This window comes from Rhyacophila brunnea, unplaced genomic scaffold, assembly GCF_057557595.1.
Source record: "Rhyacophila brunnea isolate RB1 unplaced genomic scaffold, BYU_Rbru_1.0 scaffold_17, whole genome shotgun sequence".
Taxonomy (NCBI): domain Eukaryota; kingdom Metazoa; phylum Arthropoda; class Insecta; order Trichoptera; family Rhyacophilidae; genus Rhyacophila; species Rhyacophila brunnea.
The window spans coordinates 26,839,934-26,864,901 of NW_028232827.1; the positions used below are offsets into that span (position 1 = coordinate 26,839,934).

At 33.4% G+C, this 24,968-nt stretch overlaps 1 protein-coding gene and 1 non-coding gene across 2 annotated transcripts in view; both read left to right on the forward strand.

The window, feature by feature from the left end:
- The window catches only part of LOC147073889 (uncharacterized), a 670,186-nt gene that overhangs the window by 55,106 nt on the left and 590,112 nt on the right, over nucleotides 1–24,968 (forward strand). The window lies entirely within an intron of this gene.
- On the forward strand, nucleotides 192–310 carry LOC147073890 (5S ribosomal RNA). Its single transcript, XR_015070416.1, has one exon. It is a non-coding gene; the product is annotated as a 5S ribosomal RNA (ribosomal RNA).

The window sequence follows — 24,968 nt, forward strand, 5'->3', positions numbered from 1 at the left end:
GAGCAATTAGCAGATGTTAATTATGTATAATAGATATTAGGTTTAAACTAAAATTAATACCAATGTTGTTAATAAACAAATTCCAGAGATAATACTTATATTATTATATAAAATATTTTAGGCATTATTGCGGAAAATGTTGTCTTCGAAATAAAATTTGCTAAATATTATCAAAATATCAATCAACGTTCGCCAACGACCATACCATGTTGAAAGCACCGGTTCTCGTCCGATCACCGAAGTTAAGCAACATTGGGCGCGGATAGTACTTGGATGGGTGACCGCTTGGGAACACCGCGTGCCGTTGGCTTCCGTTTTTTGTATTTATAGGTTTATTATTGTATTTTTATCACTTGATACAATATTCCTCCAACAATTTTTATCAACAAGGCATCGAAATACACGCAGCCTCCTTCCCACGGCCGTACTATCTAGTAGAAGTAGAGGATCTACGTCTTCCATTTAGTTTAGGTTTAGACCCTCAAAATTTTCTAATCCTAAATGTTTCCGAATTAATTGTCAGTCTCCTTTAGCTTGGTTAAAAAACTGCAAAACTGTCCATTCATTACCTTTTTACGGAGTCATTCATCCTTTTGCAGTCTATAGAATCTTCAACACTACCTTAGTACCATACTATTTCAAAGATTCATTGGCATTTTCCTCTATAATCTCAACCTAAATAAATAAAGTGTCAAACAAAATGCACAATATTATCACTTCTCTAATCGTTTATATTATTATAAATAAACAATGGCACCTGTAAATAAAAACCATTTTATCAGCACACTTTATCCATTGCAAAAAAATGCATGCTTTTAAATAAAATTTCATTCACGCACAAAAAAATAAACATTTATACAGTTTGTTGCTAAAAGGCAACACCGTGGAATTGAGGGTTAATTACAAATCAGATAATGTTTTCAGCGGTATGGATAGCTTAATTTATTAATTGTTCAAAATTTTTTTCAAAATAAAAGGTGATTTTATCGAGGATTATTAATTTTCCAGGTAGATTTTCTATACCCAGGCACTCCGTACTTTGAGTCTAGCGATAAACTACTGGCCTGCAGGTATAACTAAGGGTGTTCACCTCTGAGTTATTGTGACGAGTCGCATCTACTAGTAGTGACTTAACGGTCATTATGATTAGTATTGTCAGTATCCGTCTTGTCTTTTAGACATGCCACATCAAAATATTAAAGCAAATAAACATCAAATATCCAGATAGGTACACCAACTTATGAGTGCCACGGATTTTCCACTGGCCACAGTAGAATGCCGAAAAAGGTCAGGCCAACCCGTTGAGAGAGCTGTTCGACAGTTGACAGCCAAATTCGAGTCGCGGTCCCCATTTATGACGTCCTGATAAATTAGAATAAGAAGTTATATTCAATTTGCCTAAATACTTTGATTTTTTTATGTTTCTGGGAATGAGTACGGACCGAACCGAAAATTCCCTCCATGTGTGTGCGCATGGGTAAACCGTAATTTTAACAAGCATCATCCTCAGTAATGAGGCAAGGGATCTGAAGAAATTAAATGATCTTTTAATTTTAATATTATAAACGCATTTAGTTGTAAAAGAATAATCGTAAAATTGTTGCTAACTTAAAATTTAAAAAGTAGTATGAATGTTACGTATGATAAAATAATAATATTCATCGAATAGTTTTCATATCATTCATTATTAAAACTTTTGTATAGGAATTGAGTTAATAAATGATTTAAATACGTATGTAAGCGAAGGGAAAAAACTAATTTAAACTCAAACAATTTGCAATTGCAATCTCCAGCGCAAAATTTCTACCGATGTACACAAGCATAATAAAGCTCTTTGAAAAGCTAGCGGAAACCGTAGACATATTAATCAGAGCTTTTTCATTTCAACTCGAAGCTACTTGTCGTCGCCCTGAATGAAAAAAAAATCAGCTGGCCTTTGTTTATTAACTGAGCTCCCTGCGAACGCGAAATAATTTAGGGCTCACCGAATAAAACGCCGTAATTTGGGAGAAAATAAGATAAAAACAAGTAGATTATGTCCGAAATGGAATTTATGGAGGCCCCCAAAAGGCTAGAGTAGAATGAAACTCCGAAACACTTAAATGTATCCATTCTCCCTGTTTCCTTTTAAGGCCCAACAGGCGATTAAATGCCGGAATGCCTGTTTCTATTTTGGAATTCGTACGTGATGTAAAAAATAAATATTTGACGGCTTGCGAAATACTGAAAATCCAGTTGAAACCACATTAAATTCAAGGAGAGAGTTTTATTTTGCGTAATTCCACGTAATAGAATTTTACCCTGATATTGATTGAAGTGGAAATAGGTACATGTCATTAAACTAAACATACTTCTACATATCGTGTCAAGTAACTTCTTCATAAGTATTGAATGTGGTGTCAGCTGACTTACCAATTTAATTAAATATTTTCCCCATAGGAACAGATTTTCCAAACGCTCATGTCTGGACATAAATGTATTAAATTTGTCGTCTCCCATCAGGGTTGCTGCGATCCGTGTATCCAATAAAAATATATGGCACCATAAGTTAGAAAATAGTCTACTATTAAAATAATCATAAAAACATACTCCATTTTATTAAAGATACATTTCATTACATTTTCCACATACGAAACATATTTTTCACGACGTATCTAAAACTCGACTACAATGTTTGACTCTTTTGGAATCGGTGTTTTAGGAAATAATATTACATTAAGTAGGTATTGATACAAATCTGATTATTATCGTAAAAAGAAAATAATATTTTATGATTATACTATCACTTTTGAATGTACATATACTAAACTTGTTGATAACAACTTACTTTAATTTAATTGTTACGATCGAATCTGTCATAAATAATACTAATATGTAGACTGTGGCTTCTATATCGAGATACACACGTCAACGCGGTCATTTCTGGAACTAAAACCGTTGTAATACTACCAGCATGCAAAAAGCGCGTGGCGTAAAGTATACGCTTTTTTACTATACCTACTATTTGCCTGATTACCTTGCATAAAATAATATTCGCTTGAAAAACAATATATATAGAATAAAATAATATTTACTTAAAGTAATACATGTATATATTTTTCGATTATAATTACACCATTTTCATTCTAGAGCCGGAGTGCAAAGTTATGAAGTTGCAACTCTATACTGTAATCGCATACAGCCCCGTGACATAGATGACAATATATTATAGAATGCGCACAGTAACAAAGTGCAACCGGTGCAGGGAGACAAATTCAAATACCTACTAGCTTGCAGCCGCCTGTGGGTGGTGCACCAATAATGATGCGGTACCCCTATCTAGCAACATGGGTGTTTCGATTTTTCCATCAAGAATTACATAACGCAATAATTGATGGATTGAGTAATTTTTAATTAAATAAATAATTAAAATTTACTATTTATTTAAAGCCATGCAGTATGTAGTCGCAAAATCATAGAAATTCATCCTCGTCGACTAAATAGACTGCCGTTAAAATTTTTGTGTAAGTAAAATAATTTATCGAATTGTTTTTTTTAATGCCAGCTTAGATTTTATCACTCATGTTTTTATAATTATTATTTTATTACAAAACGCGCGAAAAAAACAACAGAAGGCCAAGGTAATGCAATAATATTAATAATAAAAAATAAGTGAATATAAAAATAGTTAAGTACCTACATGAAAAGTTAGTTTTAGCATATCGTAAGAATAAAAAACTAGACGGATTATAAAATAACCTATGAATATTGGATAAATAAACAAAATACATTGTATTATTATATAAACCACTTCTTTTATTCAATGACTGTGTCCGACTATATTCAGGCCGTCAGACTGAAGTAGTGCTAGTTATTGATTATCTTCGAATGCAAAACGGACGGTAGCCTGTTTGCAAAAAATGAAGATTTTTTTCAATTGCATATTTCTTCAAAATAATATTGTTTATTTTAATATACGAAAATCATAATTTTCTACAAACGGTTTACCATATTGCATTCTAAGTATTAGCAATAACTAGTACCTATTACCATCGAAGTATACAGTTTAGTGGGCTTTAAATTCTGTCTAAATGTCGAAAATGAAGAATGTTGGGTATTTCTGAAGCTAATTCTTAATAAACTGTATTTATTATAACCTTTAAAATCATCACTTCTATTACTGTATCTATATATTATTATTGTAGGCATGGCCCCCACATCCTGAAGCGGGCCCCCGGGATAGAAATTTGGCGCCCCCCCTACGTATCGCTTAGGCCTTAGGTTAAAAGCAGTGTGACGCGCTGCAGTAGCGTTTTCCAAAATGGTGTACGCGGTAAAATTAAGGTGTATTTTTAGCGTTTTTTTGTATTTTTAATATGCACATCCATTTGAATTATGGGGTTGTCGAGTATCGGCATACTAAAAAATTGCATCATACAATCGATTTTAAATTATTTATGTTATGACTCGCAACACCGGGCCCTTCCTGAGCCCAGGCCCCCAGGCTAGAGCCCTGTCACCCCCCCCCCCCCCTTGTGGGGGCCATGATTGTAGGTGTGATGTATTTAAAGTGCAATTATTCAGTGTCAAGTGCGGAAGGTAAACCTAGTTAAAACGTTTTACGAATGAATTTTAATGTTTCCACTTTATCGCTTATTATGGAAACAATTTACAAAAGGAGACAACTCGAGAAGTTTCGCGAGTCCAGACGCCGAACAACTTTAACCTTTTGTAAGTTAGGAGCGAGTAATATAATTTTGAAGGGAGAATCACTCAAGTGTGGAAGGGGATGAGGGTTAAATTTAATATTTATAAACGCATTTGCTGTGTACGCGTAAAAACACTCATCTATCTGAGAATGGAACATGTGCCTCTTCTGCGTCTGATAAGGTGATAAGTGGGTTGTGTTTTGTATAGATAATTTTATTACGTGAAATACGTTTTGAAATATTAAAACATTATTTGGTACTGTTCGGTTATACGGAATACAGCGGAAAACGCATTTTGAAAATAGCCGATAAACTGGATTATTTGTTAGGTTAACATAACCAACCCTAACCTAACCTAACCTAAACTAACCCAAACTAACAAATAATACAGTTTATCGTCTATTTTCAAAATGCGTTTTCCGCTGTATTCCGTATAACCGAACAGTACCTACCCATTATTATATTCACGGAAGATATTTTATCATACCATTTTAAAGGGTCTAGCACAATTTGGCGCCGGGACAACTGGACGACACGCAATTCGAAAATAAATAGACGTACTTTAAAAAAAATATTTAATATTATTATTAATATTTAAATTATTATATTATGATTTAATAGTTGGTGAGAATTTAAATATGCACACGTAAATAATGATTTAATTGTGCATATGTTTAAGTTTCAACGAAAAAAGAGTTTTATTTTTATTTTTATATAAAGCGTTAGGCATGGTAATTCTCAATTTGCAATAAAAAACAGTATGTTAAGAGTAAAATGAATTAAAACTACTAAGTAGTAGATAGAAACTGATTAAAAGTCATCGTCTACGTTCCGTTTACGTGTTTACGACAGTGCGGCGTCCAGTTATCCCATTCCCATTTTCAATACGTCTATAAAATAGTTTTATTGATAGTACGAAAGAATAAATATTAAAATCATCATTATTTATGGATTTGTTCCACCGTTGATTGTTCAAATAAAAATGATTTCTTGCCCACCTGGTTGCAATCATTATGATGGTTATTATAATAATACTATGAAAAATATTATTAGGAATACATATTTATATACTCAGATCAGGTAACATAAAAATAAAGGATATGGGTTGCCTTCTGTGTGGGACTGTAAAAAGGTTTAATTTATGAATGTGAATAAATATTATGGGATAAACTTAAACTCATGTTAAATAATATTATTTTCAGTGGTGACATCTGCATAATAATATGCATTAAAGTTTGTCACGTAAACGAAACGAGCGCATTCAATATTGGTAATATTTTAAAACCCTTGGGAGGCTTTATATTTCTTTTGTGAAGGTGTTGAAGTTGAAGAGACCGATTGGAGGTTGCTCGATTGAATCGAGGAGCGAAATTTTATTGCTGCGTAAACAGTGTATACGTGGGTACAAGAAAAAATAACGCTGAAAAGATGTTAGCGGTCCGAGGCTCGGTGGAAGCGAGTACTATGTGGTGAGATCTGTTCAGTCCGAGGAACGATCATAGAGTGTACCTACTCAACGGCAAGCCATTATTGATGTCAATCAAAATTGGGTAACATGCTGATTGTTGCACTGCTGCAACTTTGTGACGTTTCGCTGCCAAGGCGTGGGGTTGTCGACCCTCATCGAAATATGTCACACTTACAGAATGTGCTGACCGTAGATGAGGTGATGTGCGATAATTATTAACTCGCTGATTACTGTGTTGTTGCAATCACATTGACAATGCTTGGGTTTTTTGACCGTCGCATTATTATTCATAAATGCCAATTCTTTCATCTTTCATTACGTAACCGTTTCTAGAAGATATATTAATTTGGATAAAGCTGATTCAGTTATTGCAGAATTATCTTGATAATCATTAAAATTATGAGGGTAGTGACGAAGAAGAGAAAGAAAATATGTCAATCAATGCTGTGTATGACTTTAAATATTTACCTAACCTAAGTTGAGTGTTGTAAAAGTAGCACTTAAAAGTTGTCACATGTCACTATCTCTTATTCTAGAAAATTCTTTCTTTGCTCGATTTTTTAACGCTAGACATGCATAAAATAAAATACGCTAGGATCACCTTAGCCAACGCTTTGCGTCTCTAATTTATCTGTGAAAAATTTCAGCGGGCAACCGCATGTCGGATTATCCCGTGAAAAGAATATGACGTCATTAATTCACTGGAAAGACAGAGAAAAAAAATGTGAAAAGCTTATAAAGAAAGCATGATACACACTGTACAATTTCCTCTGCCCGTCTTTTGCGAGAACTCTGTGGATGCTAATTTGGTAAAGTCTCGGTTGCTCTTTCCCTCGGACGTAACGGGGTTAGGGCGAGTGCGAGCGGGACGCGTGAACTGCGGGCTAATCTTCCGTAATTGTTGCGAGCGGACCGGAATGAAATATGCACTGGAATGGGGCGGCGAAACTTTTATTCCGGTTTTTTATTCAGTCGGGAAAATGTAAGGCAAATGAATGATACCACTACGCATCCGTATAACTATATAATAATGTTCTCAGTATAAATTACGGCCGCTTAGTTATCATAATAATTGAGTAAAAATATCGCATGACTTTTCAAATAAAAGTTTAGTATAAGTTTAAAAAAATCTTAAGTATAATAAAGCAGTGGCGAAGGGTGGATGAAGGCTATTAAGATCCAACATAAATAGTGCACACTAAACTTTGTTAGTAAGACATATTTTTGTTTTCATTGAACTAATACAACAATTATTTGTAGATAGTGTCTGCTCGTATTAAAATTCAATTAAACCTTGCCTTATCTAAGCTATAGTTAGATAATAGTCAAAAAATATTCTTCTATCTATAAAAATCTAAAATAATGCTATTAAAATATACATAGATAGAAGAATATTTTTTTTTTTGATTATGGTTTTAGTTATAGGCAGAGCTTAACAAATTTTCAAAAACTAACCAACACCATCTGTTATATGTATTTTTAATTCATATTACAGATGTTATTACAGATATAAGATATTAATTTTCAAATTTACTGAATGTAAATGTTTAATTTCACCCTAATAAAATTATATTCAACCCTATATAAAACTATATATTAACTTTTTAAAAATCTATCGTTATTATTTTTATTGAAAACTTGAAAAAAAATCAGAAACCTACATACTTATTGTATTTATTATAAAATTTTAAATAAAATCAACGTAACCACTCTTGATTTAATATTAAAAATGGTAGATAAATATTTATCAGTGTGTGTAAATTTTTAATGAGGTACAAATCAGACTAAATATTTAAATTAGATACGTGGCTATTCTTTCGTACATAGAAGTTCATTGAATATACTCAAATTTTAGAAAATAAATGGTTATAATTTTTCATACATTCTTATTTGACACTTATGCCTCTTTAGTCAAAAGCTTCTAAATACCGTGTGCTTGTATTTATTCAACTCTCGGCACCTCAATTATTGTTTGTTTACTGTGGTCCGTATTTGTCTAAAAATTAACCGAAGTAATTATGACTGACTTGAACTAAATAAACGAATTAAAAATCTACTTGAAATATGCTATCAAAAGGGGGAAAGATATTTTCGAAAAGAAATGCTAAAGAATATAAATGCTCAGCAAGAAAACTTAATGGTGCCTCAGCGTTTCCGGAAAACAGAGAATTAAAAGAAATAAAGCACACAAAGTAGGGAAGAAATATTTTTATTTCTCCTTGAATGAAAATAATTCAGTTTTTCGGTAGCAACGTTGTAAAAATTTAAAATAAGCGAAATATTGTGGTTAGTCTGTGTTTTATGGAAGCGCTTGAAATTGCTGACTGTTGGTACATTTAGGAAACATGAGTTATCTAAAGTTCCATCACCATCATCAGCTGGAGTCAACCCGCTGGTGGATAAGGACTTATGGGAATAACATCTCAATCCGTGTCAGCATATTGGTCGGCGATATTAAATAACTGACCGCAATTATAAATTCCTTAATATCCATTTCCCGTAGTGTCCAATTATGGCAAACTCAGTAAATAGCTTACTGCAATTATAATTTCCGCCGTATCCATTTTTCAAATTAATCAGCCATATCCAATGACGTAAACTCCATTTAGACTGACTCAATTATAATAATTATTTCCTAAATATTCTTTTCAAGATATTATTTTGATTGTGAGTACGTCAATAAATAGCGGATCATAATTCATTGACGATGTTACTCGAATATAAGTTCACGGTATGTTAGTATTTCAGTCTCTGTATCGCTTCGCACAACATCTCATTCTACCGAAACTCGGACATCGGAACAGTATCATAAGTATTGTAACATAACTACTGTAACATACTTTTGTACCGACTGTTTACGCTGCAAATAAAACTCGGTCCTCCATCCATCGGAGCATCTACCAAATCTCGACTTATTCATACATCACACCATGACACCCACAGGTTTATTCAGTTCCTTCCACCCTTTTCAGTCCTTAGCTTGAGAATATGTAGAGATTTTACTACAACTGACTTATTATTGTCTATAGTCATTTTTAGAGCATAGACAATAACGAGACGGAAACGACAGTTGTCTAAGAGCGCTTCTAAAATGTAGCTGTTACGACACGCCCATTCATTCCTTAAATTATCAAAATAATGTAAAAGTATTATTATAAACCTGTACCTACTTGTTAATTCACAAATTAATATACTTTCTTGTTATCCGGCCGTGTAATATCACTAGTGTAAAATGTGATATGTACAAAATACAAACTGGTATAAATACTCACGCGTGTTTCCTTATTAGAGACCCATATAATATCACATCTCACATCCAAGCGCAACCATCTGAATATAATAATATCGGGGGTAGTTGACCAACAACATAACAAGTATACCCCCTTATAGCTCCAACAAATATCACAAGTTTGTGGATTAAGCTGATTTTAAGATTAACATTTTGTGCCCCTTGATAGCACTATATGGTTGAAATAAGTTATCCACTAGACTCAGATAGCTCAGTTTACGCTCTTCATCTTCCCAGAATGCTAAAAGAACACCACGCGTCTTTCGAGTAAGCCTGCACAATCCACAACGTTTGAATGCATCTTCAGGCTTTGTCCACATCGCGCGTTTTGACTCACGCATATTCCAGGTACATGTGACCTCATTGCGCCGTCCACAAGAACTCACCCTGTGACGACTGTCGCGTACGTTCGAGGTAAAGGTGACCTTATTGAGGTGTCCACATTCACTCGTGGCGAGACACGCGCCATGTGGATAAGGCCTAACGCTTCTCAGTTCACACCTCAACTCACCACTCCACCGTTGCTATTAAGTGCGTTATTTTAGTTATAATTTTACCTTTTTAAGATACTTATGTAGATGTCAGTATATTAGCGATCAAATATCTGTGTTTAATGTATCAAATTATTCGACCGCAATAATATATTCCCAGCGATTCATATTCCAGTAAACAACTTTTATCTGTATCAGCAGATTGGATGGCAATATGAAATACGCTATCGCAATGGAAAATTAGTCGAATATCCATTCCCATAGTCTTATATTATATTATGACTGTAATAATAAATATCATTCACAGGTACTCGAATTTAAACCGATGACTCGTTCAAGATAATTATGTACTAGAATATAATGTTTATGTATTACTTTCGACTGTATAAATTACGTAGAATGATTTATCAAAATGTCACTCGAAGATACGCTTCCAATCTGTTACCATCGCAGTCTCTTTATCGCTTCACCCAACATCTGATTGTACCGAGGTGCGGACTCGGATCCGTACCTATCATAAGTTTAGTATTGTAACATGAACTGCTGTAACATACTATTTTACCAACCATTACGCTGCAAATAAAACTCGCTCCTGCATACATCTTCGACTTCTTCATCATCCACCTCAACACCACAAACTTATACAGATTCAGGTTTTTTTTGTTCAAAATCATTGACAAAAAATTCAGTTTAGTTATTACTAAGTATAGTAAATTAATAGCCTGTGAAATCAATTGTCGTTAATTATTTGTGTTTTTGTTTGTTTCAGGTAAGTAGCACGTTTGGCATCCGCTGTTTCCCATATATTTTATTCAACGCAATCACGTAATCAAGTAAGCAGGTAAGTAAACACGATAATAATAGTCGATAACATGGTGGTTATTAATTACAATAATAATGGTAATTAATATAATTTATATAACAATCTTTATTAAATGTATGCCCCGAAGTATTTTGATAAAAGTGATTACTGATTATTATACTCTGTGATAGCTATTTTATTTTATTAGGTATGGTAAAACGAAAACAAGTTTGATCGTGAAAAGCGATAATTATTAAATACTTCCGACACTACGTTAATGATCATTGTTTGACATTCATACGATAGTATTATAGTGCGACTTTTACATAAAGTCTTCTACGACGCCACGGTCGTTTCTGGAACTAAAACCCGCCACCGGCATTAATTTACTTTCCCCGCGACCATAATTCAGTGTGTCTTCGATACCGTGTGGCGTGTAGAGTAAACCTTTTCGGAAGCAGACAAAGGGGATTATTTCTAATGTAGTATTGTGAGGAGGAGACATAGAAAGGAGAGCTTTTAATACATCTCAATGGTGCCAGAGATAGAGTTTCTGCTATGACAAGTCAATATATAAAAAGCACATAACCTAATTGAGGGTGTGATCTTAAATTTTCGCATAGTTGATAGATAGACCCGTTAGATGCAGTTAGTATCAGGTTTTCCATTTACTTTGCTGCAATTTTGGAAGAAGGGTACAAACTCAATCAACGAAATCTATACTAATTGTTTTGAATCGCAGAATAGTAAATCTTGTATGCTTTGGCATATCGGCCGTTTAATTAATCATCCATGCGCGACTTCCAAAGCCTACAAGGAGTTGTAGTGCCCGTTAAGATTATCTTTATAAAGACATATTAAGTTTTTTTGCGTAACTTAGAAGGAAGTGTGTGTAAACCAGTGGCGAAGGGTGGAGGTAGGCTGTTAAGATCCACCATAAAATTATTAATAGTGTACATTAAACTTTTACAGTCATACATATTTGTTTTCATTGACAATTATTTACAGATGGTATTGGTTAGTTTTTAAAATCGAATTAAATCCTACGAACACCAAGCCATAATAGAAAATAGTCAAAAATACTTGTCTATTTGTATAATATCTAAAATTATGCCATTAAATTATACATAACTTTGGATATTTTATAGATAGAATAATATTTCTTATTTTTTCTAATATTTCAGTTTAGTATAAGTAATGAATTTAAAAAAAATATGTGTAATATGTATTCTTAATCCAACGAAAACAAACAAGTATGAATGAAAAAGTGTGTACAATTTTGTCATATTATTATAGGTAGGGTTTAATTGATTTTTAAAAACTAACTAGCACCATCTGTAAATTGTAAAATCAGTTTAATAAAAACAAATACGTATGACTAACAGAGCTTAATTGAACTATTTATGCCGAATCTTAACAGCCTACCTTGAACTACTGGTATAAAATGAAATTATTTTTTTGTTGTATCGTGTTTAGTGTATATATTTATCAGCTTCCCTGTATGACTTATTATAAAAAAGAATCTAGAGTTTATTCTGATCATTCGGAGCTGTATAATATTGACCGCACTTCAATATTTTAACTGTCCTGCATTCAATGGTCACGTACAATTTTTCACAATATTTTTTTCATATAAAAAAAAACAAAATAAATAATCAAAGTTTTTTAAAATTGTGTAATCAGTTACAAAACAACATTTCTATTTGGTAAAATGGCGATTTACCTTTTTTTCGTTTTTTACTTAATAAGGTAAATCAACTTTGCTGAGGTAATTCACAAGTCTGAGGTTAACAAACAGAATAGCTACTGTAAAACTTAATAAGAAGGAGTTAGCTAACGATACACAGAGCGACATCTTGTCAGGGAGCCTCGAGAGGAAATATTATTTGCTTGGGCAATTTCGTCTAGAGATTAAAACAGATTTTTCTTCACGCCAAAATTAAACAACCCACCCTTTTCCAGCTTTGAAGGAGCGAGCGCTTTGTTTTATAAATGAAAGGGATTATAATAAATCGGTACACTTCACCACTGGATAATCTGAAAATTTTCAAGGTAGGTAGGTACCCATCCTTCTTACCTTATAATCTTGTTATTGATTTTTATAATGAGATAATTACTATGGCTTAGGACAGTTATATTTTTAAAGGATATGACTATCTATACACGACGTTTCTATAGCTTGACGCATGTAATAATATTACCCCTGCTCTCACATCTCAACTCGTCTGATCTGCAACGTGTCGAATACGTCGATGTGACGTTACCGTTATTCACAAAACACACGTTGCCAATGGTCGAATGTGACTTTTCAGTTTTTAAAAAATCCACTGTTGCAATCGACAAGTTGCGTGCTTCTTGGGCTACGAGTCGAAGATTCCAGAACGCATATGGACACCTACGCATTGGTCATTCATATACCGGCTCGCCGATTGCCGCATCCAAATATAAATATACGTTTCGAGGGTAACGTGAGACTGTCGTTAGGTAGATGTGCGCGGTCTTCATATGTAAACCCGGATTGACGTTCTTAGAAGGTTTGATTTATGGCTGTGCGGCAGACGAGGCGAACTTAGATTTGAGAGTCGGCTGCTAATAATTAGGCTTATTATGCTATTTGGCAGTGAGTGGCCTGTTCAATGAATCGAAAAAATAATGGAAATAAAACGTTCCCGTGAAATGCTGAGCATTCGACTAGTGACGTTTGCATTTGCGTGGTAACCTAAGATATCTCAGGGCGGCTTTCGTGGTGCAATGCGTAATGCGCTTGCCTTCCACCCGAGAGTTCCTGGGTTCTATTCCGGTCAGGACATACAATATTTATGTGTTTTTCTCAAAGCCTGGGTGTTTGTGATTGTTTAAAATTATTAACAACCACCTTGTACGAAAAAACAAGGACATGGTTATTCATAATAATAAAAAAAAACCCAAGATATCTAACGTCTACCATTTTAAACCATTTTTTTATATGTTGTTTATGAACAATATAAAACACAAGCATTATTGAATACCTACAACTGATATTCCATTATTTTCAATGTGACATCTAAAACATAAAAAATGTGCCATATAAACGTCAGAATCGTATTACCATTTAATAAATAAAATACGGACCCAGTATGACCAGTGTTGCCAACTGTCAAGCAAGCTATTTGGAAAGAAAAAAACACTATATTTTGTAAAAATGCAAGTAAATTTACTTATTTTATCAAGAACGAAGTTGATACCTTCGCTTTCGCGTATCGAAAAAAAAAGTGCAAAAATCGAAAAAATATCAAAACGTCATATTTGTAAAAACCACACATTTTAACAGAAATATATTTTAAAATTGACAACGAATACCTATATAGTGTCAACAGCCTTAAAATTTCGTTTCATGTTTGAAGACGAGAGTTTCTTTGCTGTCGGACAGACATAGAAAATTAAAGAACATACCTTTTAGAAGAATAATTGTTAAATTATTATTTTACATACGGGGAAATGGATATTCGGAATAATACGTTTATAAAAACATTAAATAATGCATGAAATTATTTCATCGTGTTTTATTTCTCACTTAAATAGGTACTGACCTACATGCATTAAGTATTTGGTAGGCAGAAATTTGATGCGCATGAAAATACATAAACTAAATATCTAGAGTTTTTCAACACATTTAAAGCTGTTGGAGGCATCAAAAAATGCTAATAAAAACGCCACAAACCAGATGGTTGCCTAGATCTGGCTAGAAAAACGATAAATTGGCAACGCTGAGTATAACTCTATCTTAATATGTATATTATATCCACAATTTATAATTAGCTAACTTACATATGGGTATGTGTGTTTCTTTGGTATCCTGTTATCTGGCATTATTCTGATATGATCTGCAGCAGACCTACCCACCGTAGTTTTTGCGACTTGCAAAATACCAAACAATACAATTCTGTTGAATAAAAATATTATTGTTTTTTATATCGAAGTTTAATTTAATACAATAAATTAGTATAGTATTTTCATTTCGAATTTCATGACAGTTAAATAATAATTATGTTTCTCGTTATTCTGGCAAAGATGTGTAATAAATTAAAACTTTTAACGAAGACATTCACTGCCTCATTAAATTTTGCTCATTCTTTTATAGAAAATCACTCTCGAACGTTCGAGAATTTATGTGGCGTAAATTGAACATAGCGCTCCAGATTAAATAAACGTTATTATTTGATTTTCCAGTTGAGATTTTGGCCATTTATTTGTACTGCTTTAAATATACAATAAAATTCGGCAGTAAATATAAGATTATTGTACGCATAAGCCAGTCGTGAAGAACTGGTGGTTTGGCTTACCGCGTCCAATGATGCAAACCACATCCTCTGGGAAAGTCCGAAATGTGCTCCGAAAAGGAAGAGATGCTCAGGTTGGTCCAATCAGCTGATGGCCCCATCGTCAATTTCGTTGCATTTAAAAAAAAACTGCAGCGTCTTATTGCGGACGTGAAGATCTCTTCACACAGTTTTGTATATCCGTATTGTTTTATCTTTGGTTTTTTGGACCATATATTTATTAATTATAATCTTATATTTTTGTTAGATAATCGCGCTCCTCTCTTCCATGGGGACATTTTTCTTTTAAAAAAAATCAATAAATTGGGCGGTGTATGGGTATATAACCCACGATGGCCGAGTGGCTTAAATGCCGGCCTATAGAGTCGAGGGTCCCAGGTTCGAATCCTGGGTCTGGCTAGTACACATATTGTTTTTCAATTTGTGTATGAGTCAGAGTATGGACCTAATAGGTTGAGCAAGTGGCTGACATCCATTTCTCGTAAAAACAAAAAATCTGTCAATACAAACCTCCACTCTGTGGAGGCCCATATGATCCTATTAGGATCGGACATGGTCTAAAGAAGAATGGGTATATATTCCAAGACATTCCCAGGCGTAAAAAAATTCTAATGCTTCGCATCTAAACGTAGACCCTCATAATACGCTCAATGAAGTGTGGTGCGGGGCAGGTTGGTTTAGAGATGGTCTATATTTGTGCTGGTGGTTTACCATTACGGTTTTTACTATAGATCATCAAGTATTAGTTGTCCGCTGAGTAAGGGCACCACATGCTAATATTTAACATATAATTCAACACTTTTTGTACTGTGGGGAGATTAGTTCTGAATTCGAACACGGGACAATATTTATTGAAAGTAGATAATAATACATACAAGCAAATATCATTCTGGTTCAAACCATTGCATGCGCATGCCCGAATTCAAAGCAATTTGCAAAATACTGATAATCCAGTCTTTACTTGATGTTTGTTATTTAGGCTTAGCATATGGTCACCAAACGGCGTCTACAAAAAGTCCTGGCACACCCCAGTCTTATTAGGTCTCAAGCATCACGTAGCGTCCCCATATATACTTTATTTACGATATTTAGCGGCCTTCCTGGACGCCGGAATACAGGTGGCTTGAATAAAAAGTTGGTCAGGTTGAAGCTCTCTTGAGATATCCGTAGATATCTTCACCGCAGATATAACGAGAAAGAGAGAGAGAAAGAGAGAGTATTTTACTATTAATATTTAAAATGCGTTGATTTTCCGTATACTCTTTACCATTATTTCCTTGAGGTAATTGGTTATTTCCATTTTTACATTGTTTTATTATTTTCTTGATTATCATTCTATCTATTATCAGTACTTCTCCATCAAATTATAAATATTCACACGTAGGGATTGCAATACCGAATGAAAATGTCAATACTGATTTTTCGGTATTTCTTAAACATTAAAAAACAGACGTAGGTGCTTATCAATAAATATAGCTATTAAAATCTTTTAAAAATATTATTTTATAGCAAAAACCTACATACCTACATTTATTATGTTAACATTTAAAAATATGTAGTCATCATAATTGTAGAACTAGTGATTTTTTACAAACTATTTGAATATATTTACAATTTTAACTAAAGCCCTAAAACGTTCATCAAGTGCAAATAAGTCGTCCCGGCTGCAGGAAAAGCTTCTTAATATCAACGCTTGCACAGTCATCAATAAGTATAGAATAATTGAACATATTTGTCACGGATGTTTTCTATTTCAAAATGATATTATGATAATTCATCGCGACAATTAGGTACTTACCTATATAAATATATTTAATGAAATTTGTTTTATTATTTGTGTAGAATATGTTATAGAATTTACTTAATATATTTGCATTTTAGCAGCACATAACTTATAATTCATTTAAAAAAATGAAAACGAGTGTGTTTTCTTAACACCAAAAATTCCGGTATTTTGGATTTTTAAAACCGGTATTTCAGTATTGGTAAATACTAAAAGACTGGTTTTGAAATACCAGTATTGCAATCCTTATTCATACAATATCAGACCCAGCTCTGTTTGTTAGTAAAATAGAATTAAACCGTAGGTTGATCACGATTTCGTTAATATTCATCAACCGCCATTTTTCATATGTTGAAGAGACTTTAAATAAACTAGTTTCCATCCACTGCCTTAAGCCAAAGTTTTCTTTGAAGTCTAGTAGATTCGAGACTTTCAGATTTTGTTTTAACTGTTGGAGAATTGATATTAAAAAAAAGTTTCAGCAATAAACTCTGAATTTGAATGAGCCTCCTTATTTTACGAAAACTTCGGGTACGTATAATAACGGCGTCACATAAAATAACAATATTATATAAAACACTGAGCTTTAAAATGAAAATTTTACTTCCAGAGGCTTTATCTAAATTATCCTAGTATAACAATAACAGCGTAAAAAATCAGTTTAGGTCTTAAATTCGCCACAAAGATTTTTTTCTACCCTACTATACTTATTTAAATTTAGTATTTATGTTAATACGAGTAGCGCAACGTGGCATGGAAAGGTGAATGTTATATGTTGGGCATAACGCAGATAGATCACGAAAGAAATGAATATGTATATATATTATGTGGATGTATGTATGTATACGTGTATTTGAGTATATATAATAATATTATGTGTGCTTATTTGTGGATTTGTTATATTAAAAAAAAGTTTAGCAGGTAAAAATATTTGTGTAACTAATATAACTTTTTTGAAGCCAGACAGTTAGGTACCAATTATGAATTATTAAAACCCATATTATTAACAGGTACTTATATTATTGGTATATATATCATTAATTAACTCCATTTAATTACCAGTAGTGACGATTTTATACCTATTGAATGTATTATTATTGATTATTATCTAATGATCTATTATTAGGGTTTTGACGTTATAAACGTTTTAATCTATTCATAATTCAATTTGTTCGTCATATTTTTTATTATGATCGTTGACATAATAATTAGGTGATTAGCATACCACATCCTTGACTAGATCAACACCAAGAAAAATAGAGGAGGAGATATATGCCTTCAATGGATCCCATCGTACATGAGTATCAAGGGTAATGAAAGGGCGGATGATTTGGCAAAAGAAGCTAGCCATTCAGGGGTACCATATCAGTATATACCAGAAAACCTGGACTGGAATGAGTCTATAAAGAAAATGGGCCAAAGTATGTGGATAGATTTTCACCATAGGTCATCATTAGAAAAAGGGAAATGGAGTAAGTCTATTCTACCATCACCACGAGAGGTGCCCTGGTTTGTAGAGTCTCCTTTGACGATGAATGAGCTTAAGTTAATACTGAGGATAAGAACAGCGCACACAATGGGCAAAAGATTTGATGTCCTCATGGGAAGAAGCGATTCGCAGCTCTGTGATGAATGTCATGTTTTAGAGGACATTGTACATATAGCACTACAATGCCCTAAATATGAACTTTACAGAGTACAGCTGCGAATTGCGGATGTCTATGAGAATGTCGACGAAATGAAGGGTGTCCTGGCGGTGGGGAACACGGAAGAGCTAGGCAAAATTGTAAAGTCATTTAACAGAATAGGAGTGAGGACCTGATCGACGGATCCCCTTCTAAAAGAGAAGAGGCGATATGACAGCGAGTCGCAGTCAAAGCCTCGGTAAAACCACAAAAAAGTGGGTGATAAAGTTTTTACCTACTTTATTGTATTAATTTATTATATAGGTTAGAATTAATTATACTTTTCATTGTCAGTGTCCATTTACCGTTTGTGAGTGCGCATAGTGTCTAGCGGGTTGCAAAAAAACAAATTAAATGGAATAGTACAAGACTTAAATTTAAATTCCATGAAGTAGGTACCCTTGGTCGATAGTATTAATATTAAAGTATTGATTTTTTCAATCTTGGGACTTAATTAACAATGTATTTCGATGGGATTAATTGTAACTGGGTTGCATTAATCCTTCTAACAGTCACTTGTCTCGTTCTTATCGCCGTAGAATTAAACGCCAATTTGAAGGATAAACTCGGCTGGGGCCATAAAACCTTCCTTATTAGCTATAAAGCTATGCTAAATAGATCATCTGGTTCAGCTCCAAATTGACATGGCAGTTAAATATATATTATAACGAATTTAAATTTAAATTTATGGGCTGTAATACAGAAAATCGCGGAATGACGTTGTTGCTAAACGTGGCTTTACGATAATTATTCCGGATAAAATTGATAATAATTATAGATATTACAATAAAGCAGTCACGCCGACGTTAGAATGATAGAGAATGATATCCCATTCCATGAAAGTTATGACTTATGACCATTTTCAAAATTATTATGTAGTTTTTACCTACATTCTAATACCTTATGCACACCAACATATTATATTATGTAAATTAAACTACTTCTTTTATTCAACGAATAATTCACAATATTTGAGAATGTGACATTTTATATTATATAAAACATACATAACTTGAAAACACCTCAAATATATACCTACTACAAAAAATCACATTTGAAAAAAATTGACGCCTGACGGCATTTGAACCCATACATCCACTGGTATCGAGCAAATATGCTTTAGACTAATTAAGCTACGGGCCACCTACTCAATTACGATAACTTTAACTAGAAGGTCCCACATGAAATGCTTAAGATCAGATTGCGTTATTTTACAACGTTTTTATTAGGTCGTATTCTTATTTGTGCGGTGGTTGTTTATCCAGTACAAATCTGGAAATCGATTTTTAACTAACTTTCCGACTGGCTAAAACATTTGAAACTTTTAGAATATATCAGAACACGATGCCAATGCATTTTTTAAACCTTTAGCCATCTTTAAGTAGAAATGAATTAATTTTCAGTTAATTCTGTTTTGTATGAAAAGTTATTTCGGAAGAAATACGTAATCCAATCCACTATTATTGGTTGCTAGAGGTCTGGGGTCCTAGCAACTAAATTATTAATATAAACGTGCGTTACTATGGAAATCAATATGAAATGTCAAAATGACATTTCAGTATTATTTCTATCAACTACAAATTTTTTTGATCGTTTAAGCTAGTAAAGTCAAGTTTATATGATTCAACAGAAAATTTAAAAACGTTGAATATAAAAAGTTCTTTTTATCTTGTAATTATTTAACTATCGGTTTTTGTATTTCAAATTAAGGAATCATTAATCGCATTTTACCAACCGACGCCCGGCTCTCGCCAAAAATTAAGTTATAACGTCTACTTGAACTGGCTAATAATTTTAATAAATTCAAATAAGTAATACAAATGATTTTTCTAGTAGGTATATATTTGAGGTATATTCAAGTTATATATGTTCAATATATTATGTACATAAAGAAACAAATGCACCCATTATAACAAATTTAATGTTTTTAATACATTAAAAATGATGTAAAATATTGTTCACTTAGAGATGTATCTTGGGTTGGACTAGGCATTACACAAAACAACTGACGTACCTATAGGTACCATTGGTAATTAAATTTCTTGATTAAATAAATAAATTATAAAGTTACCTTATTCATTTTTTTTTTCTAAATGAACTTTTAAATTTACCTTACAGGTACAATTTCCGTTCTCAAGGAAGCAGAACGCGAAAACACTGTATCACGCGGGCGGGAGTTTAAAAAAACCGCTGTAAACTGCGAAATAAAATAAAATTAAGCACCGCACTTGCATGTAACTTCAGGCTGGTTTTACACCGGGGACCGGAAGTTGCGTTTAAGTCTAATGCAATTATTCACCGTGGCCTTTGACCCCATTTATTTAAATACTGCCTCGCCGGGTGGGTGGGTGCTGGCCCGGCGCCTTTCTAAGCAGCTCACGGCGGAGATTAAAATGGGAGAATAACGAAATGAAGAAAAATATAGCCCCCGGTGCAGGACTTATGGGAATCTGTATAATAATTACGGCCTTAGGATTATAAGGCTGTGTAGTCGGTTCGATTGAGGAGTGTGTGATTTTTAATTATTTAATTTCAAATGCCACTAAAATGTCCAAAAATACTCCAATATCCCGGTGAGTAAGAATATTATAATAAAATATTGACTTAAGAGCATTATAATAATATAAATTAATAAAAAATTGTCATTGCTAATAACAATACGTGAATGAAATATTTCAGTGTCTGTGTTTTCGTTTCTGTGCGTGTTTCTATAGTACAATATTAACTCATTCACTGCTGACTAGATAATGATTTTTTAATTACCAACTTTAAAATGCACGTTAATTACATCGATCGGCCGCCTGGTCATTACGCGCCAGGTGCGTCTTCAGCGTCCAAAGTATTAAGCACCCTGTTGCGATGCGTAATGAAAAGAGAGACCACATTATTATAATAGTCCAAACCCTTTTAAGCTATCCTCATTCAATCTCCCTAACCTACGATAATTTCCATCCAGTCCTGCACGTCAAGCAGCTCCATGGCTTTCCGTTCACTCCAACAGAGCCGTGGTCTTCACACCATTCAATCCATACCTTGGAGCTAACGCTAACCTAAAATTTTCAAAATACACGTTACCGTTATGGTGTAACATCTCTCACCTGAGGCGTTCCGACCGCCTTCCGCTTGCCGAATGTTTATGTAGACAGGGTGATAAATAATAAACCAATGGTTCTATTTAATGGTGCGGTCGGTGGGTTACATGTAAAGTGTAGGTAAAACATTTCACCGCAGTAAAGTTCGCCGTGAGCTTACTTACCGGAAAGAGATGACCGTATACTATACGATCTCCAATTTTTATTAGATTCAAAATGAACATTTTAATTCAATTTTCATAGCTGATTTTGTGCAAAATTCATAAATTCAAGAATGAAAACCTAACCTAACTTAAATAATAATCCAGTATATCGGCTATTTTCAAAATTTGTATGATGCTGGCTTCCTGTAAAGTGTAAATCGACAAGAATCGTGTTTTTTTAGACATGAATTTTATATCAGTACTACGAGTATTAGATGGTCTTTAAGAACGTACATAAGTTAACGGCAAATAATTTTCAACACTATGTAGGACGTAATTTCAGCTGCGTTGTCATTCGGAGACCGACAGTCGAAGTGTCTGCACGTCGATTTGTTTTGTCAAGGCGTCGGATGAAAATATTATTAAATCGTGTAAAGATTAAATTAAATTATTAAAAGAAAGATTTCGTTCGGCACGTGTCATTTGCACAATCCGCGCATCGCCTAGCCACGATCTTTTTAGACCATGCCTCAACTCAATTATAGCCTTAACATACGGTCATATATTTCCGATAAAAAATTTCACGGTGAAGTGTGATATGAAGTGTGATACGACGAACTGCATACGTATAAGTTTTCGGACACGCGGTCGGTAGCGGGTGAACTGTGGCGTTTTAACTGATTTTGTAGAATGGCCCTTATTGTGTATTATAGTGCATTCACTATGACGCCATAATACTTTATTCCGAATACATAAATAAATAAAACTGAATATAGCGTAGACTATGTAAAATTTCATTTCGTGAAAATGCTATTTCAGGTGGTGCCACAAAATAATATAAAATAATAAAATACAACATGGTGGCGCACGATGCATACAGAAGGAGTATATTTCCATTTTAATGGTTTTATGACCCTAAGGCAATAGTTTCATATAAACGAGGGTTATGGCAGGTAAATTTCGCGCAGATTTATTAAAAGCTTCTTTCTCTCAAGGCTTTGCGCAACATATTGTGAAATGTTGTGTCCGTTTTGGACTTTTAATGACTCCATAAAAAAAGCTTTTTTTGTATATTTTTATTTCCGTTCACGCCGCCTCTTTCGTCCTTTTTTTCTTCGCGCACTGGAGATTATTTACTGAAATTAATTTTAATTAATGGGCGAATAAACGTTTTAATATGAACGCGTAATCTTGTTATGCAATTAATTTTACTTCTTAGCAAAAATGTCTGTGATGGTCATTCATTATAAATACGAAGAATAAAATAATATTTTAGAAATATTAATTTTTAATTAGGTCAGCAAATCTTATGGTTTAAAAATGAACCTCATAAAAACAAAACTACCTATTACTAGTATCAAAAATAGCGACGCCGAACACCAACACAAGTTTTTTCATTAACTACGTACCAATTGAAGGTGTGACCCATTATAAATAATGTATATGTTACGCCGAATGTGTGAAATTGACTATTACATGAAATGGACAAATTTTTGCCTAAATCATGAAAAATGCAAGCCCATTGCCTTATTCATGAATTAGGCAAAATATCTGCCAAGTGCGTGAATTCGGCAGTAATATTTCTGCCTAGTTCATGCATTGGGTAAAATAGATAGTAGCGCTACGGTTGTGGTTTTTGCGACTAAACCAAATGTGTCAAATGCTCATGCATTGGTCAAAATAGATGGTCACGCTCCGGTGGTGTTTTTTGCAACTAATCAAACTAACCAAATGTGTCAAATAAATGTCATTCATTATATAAAAATATACCAATCAATAACTACAATGACGTTCATATCCATTTACTATACCCAAAAAAAATCTAGAACTATAATATGATAACGGAAGAATTTTATTAAAAGGTATTTTCTCGATTTGATTCGTGCTTGGGTATCAATCATGCAATGGTCGATTGTTTGTTTGTGATAGTTTGTTGACACTTGTTACCTAACCTCAAAATGGACATTCAGTTGAATTCAGAATTACAAAACAAAACCTAACCAAACCTAATAATAATAATATTATATTATGTCAAATTATAACTAATAAAACCATACGTATTAAATTTACTTTTTCTACTGTCATGTTGACAGTTTAAGAATTTCATACCCTGGCGAATTCACGCACTCGGCAGATAATTTACCTAATTCATGAATAAGGCAACGGGCTTGACTATTACATTATATTATATTATTAGTCAATTTTGCACATTCGGCGTAACATATATAACATTTGACTAAACTATTTCATTTATTAAAGCACAATATTTGGAGTAATCCGTGACGTCGGTTAGTAATTCATGCATTTAATTGATGCCGTCCCGTCGGGTGTTGTATTTTTGTCTTTATAAGATTTTTTCTAGTGGCTATCTATGCATGAGATGTTTTCAAATTATTTATTTTCAGTATAATTTTTAAATTCTTTTACATATAAGTATACAAAATTATTAGTTAAACAAATATTAGAGAATGTGTTTTAATCATTTATCTGTGCGACAATAAATATGTAGACATCGTTATTATCAATGACACTTATTAAATTCACTCTTGTAAAATCGAGTTAGGTGCAGGCGTATTCTATTTTAAACTCATTCTCTATATTATAAGCATAAATTAATGTCGCGCGTCGTCATTATCAAAATCATCAGCCGGGGTCAATCCACTGTTAGATGGAGGCCTCCCCTAGCTTCTTCCATTCTTATCGGTCCTAGTTCTTTGCTGCCAATTGCATTCACCAAACTTTATAAGTTCATCTATTCAGCGGGTTTTATGACGTCCTTGTGTGTGTTTAGTGCACCTTGGGTATCACTAGGTATATAACGACATTTGTCCAGCGGTTGACCACTCGCCGAGCGACATGTCCAGCCCATTGCCATTTAATTTGCTTAGCGACCTCAATCACATTACGTACTCTTGTCTGTTTACTTGCGTCACTGTATAGTTTAACAATTAACGTAGTCTTTCTGTGAAATATATAAACCCTTTGTGAAGTTAACAGTGTAGTAGGTATCTAATGGTTATTATTTAATAAATCTAAGTCTTACACTTACTCATTAATTCACCATGTAATAAACAAAATCTACATGACTCATTTCTTTTGAAAAGCAAATACAATAGCTATGCAGTAGTCTGATTTTTTGAAAGTAAGATATCTATGGACTAACATTGACACTTCGTATCTAACATTCAATATTTTTAACAGTTAAAAT